This window comes from Cololabis saira, chromosome 6 (genome assembly GCF_033807715.1).
Source record: "Cololabis saira isolate AMF1-May2022 chromosome 6, fColSai1.1, whole genome shotgun sequence".
NCBI classification, from domain to species: Eukaryota; Metazoa; Chordata; class Actinopteri; order Beloniformes; family Belonidae; genus Cololabis; species Cololabis saira.
In genome coordinates, this window is record NC_084592.1 from 49,989,318 (window position 1) to 49,998,322 (window position 9,005).

Consider the following 9,005-nt stretch of genomic DNA (forward strand, 5'->3'; position numbering starts at 1 on the left):
ATCAAGTATAAAAAGTGTCGACACACTACTGGGTATTAAAAGCCACCCTGAATAAATAAGTTTTAATTTTAGGTTTAAAAAGGCCAAGGTCAGAGATGGTGCGTAACTCACAGGGAGCTGATTCCAGAGCCTGGAGAACTGAAAAGGCTCGGTCACCCCAGAGTACTGTAGTACTGGTCCCCCCAGAGCTTCTGCTTTGACCTGGAAACTTCTGGAGTACTGTAGTACTGTAATACTGGAGTAATGGAGTACTGGAGTACTGGAGTACTGGAGTACTGGAGTACTGTAGTACTGTAATACTGGAGTACTGTAGTACTGGAGTACTGGAGTACTGTAGTACTGTAGTACTGTAGTACCCAGTGCTTCTGCTTTGACCGGGAAACTTCCAGCAAACGTTGGTTGGAGGATCTCAGAGCTCTACCAGGCTCACGCACCGTTAAAATCTCTGATAGATAAGGAGGGCAAGGTCGTTAAGAGCTTTAAAAACAAACATTAAAAGTTTAAAATCAACTCTAAAACGAAGAGGCAGCCAGTGAAGGGAATAGAGGACCGGGGTGATGTGCTCTCGTCTGGGTGTGTTTGTTACGGGGTGATGTGCTCTGTTCTGGGTGTGTTTGTTACGGGGTGATGTGCTCTCGTCTGGGTGTGTTTGTTACGGGGTGATCTGCTCTGGTCTGGGTGTGTTTGTTACGGGGTGATCTGCTCTGGTCTGGGTGTGTTTGTTACGGGGTGATGTGCTCTGGTCTGGGTGTGTTTGTTACGGGGTGATGTGCTCACGTCTGGGTGTGTTTGTTACGGGGTGGTCTGGTCTGGGTGTGTTCGTTACGGGGTGATGTGCTCTCGTCTGGGTGTGTTCGTTACGGGGTGATGTGCTCTCGTCTGGGTGTGTTTGTTACGGGGTGATGTGCTCTCGTCTGGGTGTGTTCGTTACGGGGTGATGTGCTCTCGTCTGGGTGTGATTGTTACGGGGTGATATGCTCTCGTCTGGGTGTGTTCGTTAAAAGACGGGCAGCAGCATTTTGTACCAGCTGAAGACGCTAAAAGAGGATTGGGCGATGCCGACATAATTGCATTACAGTAATCCAATCTGGAGCTGACTAGAGCGTGGACAGCTCTCTCCATATCGTGACGGCTCAAAAATGTTTTGACTTTGGCTAAAAGACGCAACTGATAAAAACTTGCCTTCACAACATTGTCCACTTGTCGGTCAAATGTTAAAAAGCTATCAAAAATAACTCCCAGGTTTCTGACTTTGGGACTGAAAGATCCGGTCAAAGCGCCAAAGTCGGCCGTCACGGCGTCTCCAAACAAAATGCACTCCGTTTTGTCCTCATTTAAATGTAAAAAATTGCGTGCCAACCACTGCTTGATGTCAGCAAAGCATTCCAGCAGGAGCTTTGTGCACTAGTGACTTTAGGCTTCAGTGGCAGATAGATCTGTAGATCATCTGCATAACAATGAAATGATAAGTTATGTCTGGCTATAATGGACCCAAATGGCAACATATATAATGAAAAAAGAAGTGGGCCTAGAATAGAACCTTGCGGGACGCCGCAATGTGCATCCCAGAGGGAAGCACTGGAGGAGCAGGAATCACCAAGCATAACAGGAATGATGATTTGTCATTTAGAAGGAACAAAGTGAAGGTTGAATATAATTATAGGTAGTGTAAACCCTATCACAATAAAGGTGAAAAGTGTTCAAATAATTCTAGATAAGGTCATTTAAGGCAGATATTGGTTTGAAGGTGTTTTATATATATATATATATATATATATATATATATATATATATATATATATATATATATATATATATATATATATATATATTTCAAAATGAAAATGGTGAACTATGAACGTGAACTGTTCATTTTTAAACTATGTGAACTGAACTTTGAACTAGTTCATGAGAAGTATGAACCTGCACAACATTGGTGGCCACCCCTGTGAGGTGCCACTCCCCCCTGGCCAATGGGAGTGAGGTGCCACTCACCCCCTGGCCAATGGGAATGAGCCCCCACTCACCCCTGGCCAATGGGAGTGAGGTGCCACTCACCCCCTGGCCAATGGGAATGAGCCCCCACTCACCCCTGGCCAATGGGAGTGAGGTGCCACTCACCCCTGGCCAATGGGAGTGAGGTGCCACTCACCCCTGACCAATGGGAGTGAGCTGCCACTCACCCCTGGCCAATGGGAGTGAGGTGCCACTCACCCCTGGCCAATGGGAGTGAGGTGCCAGTCACCCCTGGCCAGTGAGAGTGAGGTACCACTCACCCCTGACCAATGGGAGTGAGCTGCCACTCACCCCTGGCCAATGGGAGTGAGGTGCCACTCACCCCTGGCCAGTGGGAGTGAGCCCCCACTCACCCCTGGCCAATGGGAGTGAGGTGCCACTCACCCCTGGCCAATGGGAGTGAGGTGCCACTCACCCCTGGCCAATGGGAGTGAGGTGCCACTCACCCCTGGCCAATGGGAGTGAGGTGCCACTCACCCCTGACCAATGGGAGTGAGCCCCCACTCACCCCTGGCCAATGGGAGTGAGCCCCCACTCACCCCTGGCCAATGGGAGTGAGGTGCCACTCACCCCTGGCCAATGGGAGTGAGCCCCCACTCACCCCTGGCCAATGGGGGTGAGGTGCCACTCACCCCTGACCAATGGGAGTGAGGTGACACTCACCCCTGACCAATGAGCCCCCACTCACCCCTGGCCAATGGGAGTGAGGTGCCACTCACCCCTGGCCAATGGGGGTGAGGTGCCACTCACCCCTGGCCAATGGGGGTGAGGTGCCACTCACCCCTGACCGATGGGGGTGAGGTGCCACTCACCCCTGGCCAATGGGAGTGAGGTGCCACTCACCCCTGGCCAATGTGAGTGAGCCCCCACTCACCCCTGGCCAATGGGGGTGAGGTGACACTCACCCCTGACCAATGGGGGTGAGGTGCCACTCACCCCTGACCAATGAGCCCCCACTCACCCCTGGCCAATGGGAGTGAGGTGCCACTCACCCCTGGCCAATGGGAGTGAGGTGCCACTCACCCCTGGCCAATGGGAGTGAGGTGCCACTCACCCCTGACCAATGGGGGTGAGGTGCCACTCACCCCTGGCCAATGGGAGTGAGGTGCCACTCACCCCTGGCCAATGTGAGTGAGCCCCCACTCACCCCTGGCCAATGGGGGTGAGGTGACACTCACCCCTGACCAATGGGGGTGAGGTGCCACTCACCCCTGACCAATGAGCCCCCACTCACCCCTGGCCAATGGGAGTGAGGTGCCACTCACCCCTGGCCAATGGGGGTGAGGTGCCACTCACCCCTGACCAATGAGCCCCCACTCACCCCTGGCCAATGTGAGTGAGCCCCCACTCACCCCTGGCCAATGGGGGTGAGGTGACACTCACCCCTGGCCAATGGGGGTGAGGTGCCACTCACCCCTGACCAATGGGGGTGAGGTGCCACTCACCCCTGACCAATGAGCCCCCACTCACCCCTGACCAATGGGGGTGAGGTGCCACTCACCCCTGGCCAATGGGAGTGAGGTGCCACTCACCCCTGACCAATGAGCCCCCACTCACCCCTAACCAATGGGGGTGAGGTGCCACTCACCCCTGGCCAATGGGAGTGAGCCCCCACTCACCCCTGGCCAATGGGGGTGAGGTGCCACTCACCCCTGGCCAATGGGAGTGAGGTGCCACTCACCCCTGGCCAATGGGAGTGAGGTGCCACTCACCCCTGACCAGTGGGAGTGAGGTGCCACTCACCCCTGACCAATGGGAGTGAGGTGACACTCACCCCTGACCAATGGGGGTGAGGTGCCACTCACCCCTGACCAATGAGCCCCCACTCACCCCTGGCCAATGGGGGTGAGGTGCCACTCACCCCTGGCCAATGGGAGTGAGGTGCCACTCACCCCTGGCCAATGGGAGTGAGGTGCCACTCACCCCTGGCCAATGGGAGTGAGCCCCCACTCACCCCTGGCCAATGGGGGTGAGGTGCCACTCACCCCTGGCCAATGGGAGTGAGCCCCCACTCACCCCTGGCCAATGGGAGTGAGGTGACACTCACCCCTGGCCAATGGGAGTGAGGTGACACTCACCCCTGGCCAATGAGGTGCCACTCACCCCTGGCCAATGGGAGTGAGGTGACACTCACCCCTGGCCAATGAGGTGCCACTCACCCCTGGCCAGTGGGAGTGAGCTGCCACTCACCCCTGGCCAATGGGAGTGAGCCCCCACTCACCCCTGGCCAATGGGAGTGAGCCCCCACTCACCCCTGACCAATGGGAGTGAGGTGCCACTCACCCCTGGCCAATGGGAGTGAGGTGCCACTCACCCCTGGCCAATAAGGTGCCACTCAACCCTGGCCAATGAGGTGCCACTCACCCCTGACCAATGGGAGTGAGCCCCCACTCACCCCTGGCCAATGGGAGTGAGGTGCCACTCACCCCTGACCAGTGGGAGTGAGCTCCCACTCATTCCTGGCCAATGGGAGTGAGCCCCCACTCACCCCTGGCCAATGGGAGTGAGCCCCCACTCACCCCTGGCCAATGGGAGTGAGGTGCCACTCACCCCTGACCAATGGGAGTGAGCCCCCACTCACCCCTGGCCAATGGGAGTGAGGTGCCACTCACCCCTGGCCAATAAGGTGCCACTCAACCCTGGCCAATGAGGTGCCACTCACCCCTGGCCAATGGGAGTGAGGTGCCACTCACCCCTGGCCAATGGGAGTGAGCCCCCACTCACCCCTGGCCAATGGGAGTGAGCCCCCACTCATTCCTGGCCAATGGGAGTGAGGTGCCACTCACCCCTGGCCAATGGGAGTGAGCCCCCACTCACCCCTGGCCAATGGGAGTGAGGTGCCACTCACCCCTGACCAATGGGAGTGAGGTGCCACTCACCCCTGACCAATGGGAGTGAGCCCCCACTCACCCCTGGCCAATGGGAGTGAGGTGCCACTCACCCCTGGCCAATGGGAGTGAGGTGCCACTCACCCCTGGCCAATGGGAGTGAGCCCCCACTCACCCCTGGCCAATGGGAGTGAGGTGCCACTCACCCCTGGCCAATGGGAGTGAGCTGCCACTCACCCCTGGCCAATGGCAGTGAGGTGCCACTCACCCCTGGCCAATGGGAGTGAGGTGTCACTCACCCCTGACCAATGGGAGTGAGGTGCCACTCACCCCTGGCCAATGGGAGTGAGGTGCCACTCACCCCTGGCCAATGAGGTGCCACTCACCCCTGGCCAATGGGAGTGAGGTGCCACTCACCCCTGGCCAATGGGAGTGAGCCCCCACTCACCCCTGGCCAATGGGAGTGAGCTGCCACTCACCCCTGGCCAATGGGAGTGAGGTGCCACTCACCCCTGGCCAATAGGAGTGAGGTGCCACTCACCCCTGACCAATGGGAGTGAGCCCCCACTCACCCCTGGCCAATGAGGTGCCACTCACCCCTGGCCAATAGGAGTGAGGTGTCACTCACCCCTGGCCAATGGGAGTGAGGTGCCACTCACCCCTGGCCAATGGGAGTGAGCCCCCACTCACCCCTGGCCAATGGGAGTGAGCTGCCACTCACCCCTGGCCAATGGGAGTGAGGTGCCACTCACCCCTGGCCAATAGGAGTGAGGTGCCACTCACCCCTGGCCAATGGGAGTGAGGTGCCACTCACCCCTGGCCAATAGGAGTGAGCTGCCACTCACCCCTGGCCAATGGGAGTGAGGTGCCACTCACCCCTGGCCAATGGGAGTGAGGTGCCACTCACCCCTGGCCAATAGGAGTGAGGTGCCACTCACCCCTGGCCAATAGGAGTGAGGTGCCACTCACCCCTGGCCAATAGGAGTGAGGTGCCACTCACCCCTGACCAATGGGAGTGAGCCCCCACTCACCCCTGGCCAATGGGAGTGAGGTGCCACTCACCCCTGGCCAATGGGAGTGAGCTGCCACTCACCCCTGGCCAATGGCAGTGAGGTGCCACTCACCCCTGGCCAATGGGAGTGAGCCCCCACTCACCCCTGGCCAGTGGGAGTGAGCCCCCACTCACCCCTGGCCAATGGGAGTGAGCCCCCACTCCCCCTGACAAATAAGGTCCCACTCAACCCTGGCCAATGAGGTGCCACTCAACCCTGACCAATGGGAGTGAGGTGCCACTCACCCGTGGCCAATGGGAGTGAGGTGCCACTCACCCCTGGCCAATGGGAGTGAGGTGCCACTCACCCCTGACCAATGGGAGTGAGGTGCCACTCACCCCTGGCCAATGGGAGTGAGGTGCCACTCACCCCCTGGCCAATGGGAGTGAGGTGCCACTCACCCCTGACCAATGGGAGTGAGGTGCCACTCACCCCTGGCCAATGAGGTGCCACTCACCCCTGGCCAATGGGAGTGAGCCCCCACTCACCCCTGGCCAATGAGGTGCCACTCACCCCTGGCCAATAGGAGTGAGGTGTCACTCACCCCTGGCCAATAGGAGTGAGGTGCCACTCACCCCTGACCAATGGGAGTGAGCCCCCACTCACCCCTGGCCAATAGGAGTGAGGTGCCACTCACCCCTGGCCAATAGGAGTGAGGTGCCACTCACCCCTGACCAATGGGAGTGAGCCCCCACTCACCCCTGACCAATGGGAGTGAGGTGCCACTCACCCCTGGCCAATGGGAGTGAGGTGCCACTCACCCCTGGCCAATGGGAGTGAGCTGCCACTCACCCCTGGCCAATGGCAGTGAGGTGCCACTCACCCCTGGCCAATGGGAGTGAGGTGCCACTCACCCCTGGTCAATGGGAGTGAGGTGCCACTCACCCCTGGTCAATGGGAGTGAGGTGCCACTCACCCCTGGCCAATGAGGTGCAACTCACCCCTGGCCAATGGGAGTGAGGTGCCACTCACCCCTGGCCAATGGGAGTGAGGTGCCACTCACCCCTGGCCAATGGGAGTGAGGTGCCACTCACCCCTGACCAATGGGAGTGAGGTGCCACTCACCCCTGGCCAATGGGAGTGAGGTGCCACTCACCCCTGGCCAATGGGAGTGAGGTGCCACTCACCCCTGGCCAATAGGAGTGAGGTGCCACTCACCCCTGGCCAATGGGAGTGAGGTGCCACTCACCCCTGGCCAACGGGAGTGAGGTGCCACTCACCCCTGGCCAGTGGGAGTGAGGTGCCACTCACCCCTGGCCAACGGGAGTGAGGTGCCACTCACCCCTGACCAATGGGAGTGAGGTGCCACTCACCCCTGGCCAATGAGGTGCCACTCACCCCTGGCCAATGGGAGTGAGGTGCCACTCACCCCTGGCCAATGGGAGTGAGCCCCCACTCACCCCTGGCCAATGGGAGTGAGGTGCCACTCACCCCTGGCCAATGGGAGTGAGGTGCCACTCACCCCTGACCAATGGGAGTGAGGTGCCACTCACCCCTGGCCAGTGGGAGTGAGGTGCCACTCACCCCTGGCCAATGGGAGTGAGGTGCCACTCACCCCTGGCCAATGGGAGTGAGGTGCCACTCACCCCTGGCCAATGGGAGTGAGGTGCCACTCACCCCTGGCCAATAGGAGTGAGGTGCCACTCACCCCTGGCCAATGGGAGTGAGGTGCCACTCACCCCTGGCCAATGGGAGTGAGCCCCCACTCACCCCTGGCCAGTGGGAGTGAGGTGCCACTCACCCCTGGCCAATGGGAGTGAGGTATCACTCACCCCTGACCAATGAGGTGCCACTCACCCCTGGCCAATGGGAGTGAGGTGCCACTCACCCCTGACCAATGGGAGTGAGGTGCCACTCACCCCTGGCTAATGGGAGTGAGGTGCCACTCACCCCTGACCAATGGGAGTGAGGTATCACTCACCCCTGGCTAATGGGAGTGAGGTATCACTCACCCCTGGCTAATGGGAGTGAGGTGCCACTCACCCCTGACCAATGGGAGTGAGCCCCCACTCACCCCTGGCCAATGGGAGTGAGGTGCCACTCACCCCTGACCAATGGGATTGAGCCCCCACTCACCCCTGGCCAATGGGAGTGAGGTGCCACTCACCCCTGGCCAATGGGAGTGAGGTGCCACTCAACCCTGGCCAATGAGGTGCCACTCACCCCTGGCCAATGGGAGTGAGGGGCCACTCACCCCTGACCAATGGGAGTGAGGTGCCACTCACCTCTGGCCAATGGGAGTGAGGTGCCACTCACCCCTGGCCAAAGGGAGTGAGGTATCACTCACCCCTGGCCAATGGGAGTGACACCTGTTTCTTTTAACATTGTTTCCTACCAAAGAATTTATTCCCCGTTTAAATTGTTGCTGCAGCTTTTCTTAACTCTGATGATAAAATCAAAATAAGCCATTTTTTGTCGGATGATTCAAAACCTTAAAAGAAGCTTTTACGGACTGGAGTTTCTAATGTTTGCCATGAAACTATCACTTTTAACATCAGATGTATAAACGTGTATCTAGGCCTCATTTGTCAAGTTCTTTTTTTCATTACATGTAAATTAGTTCAATAAACATTAGTGCTTTGTAAGTGTTTCCATAAATGATGTTTTTTTTAAATTCTACAAGGTGGACTATAAGACACTATAAGACAGTTGGTAACACTTTACAATAAGGGTCCCTTAATTAACGTTAGTTAATGCATTATTAAGCATTAGTTAACAGTTTAATAATAGGGCATATGAGGCAGTTAAGCATTAATAATGTGTTACCTAAGGGATAAATGTGTTACACTTTACAATAAGGGTCCAGAATAGTATTTACTAATGGTTAATTATGGTTAAGTAATGCTTATGAGGCAGTTAAGCATTAATAATGTGTTACCTAAGGGATAAATGTGTTACACTTTACAATAAGGGTCCAGCAAGCCTTTACTAATGGTTAAGTAATGGTTATGAGCCACTCCTATACATTTATTAAGGTTTATGTCAGGTTACCGTTCATAAGGTCAGGTAAGCTACCTGATAACATACACAGCACCATTAGGAAATGATTACTTAAGACTCTAAATAGTTGTTTAATAATGCCCATCCAGTAAACATGTACACCATTAGT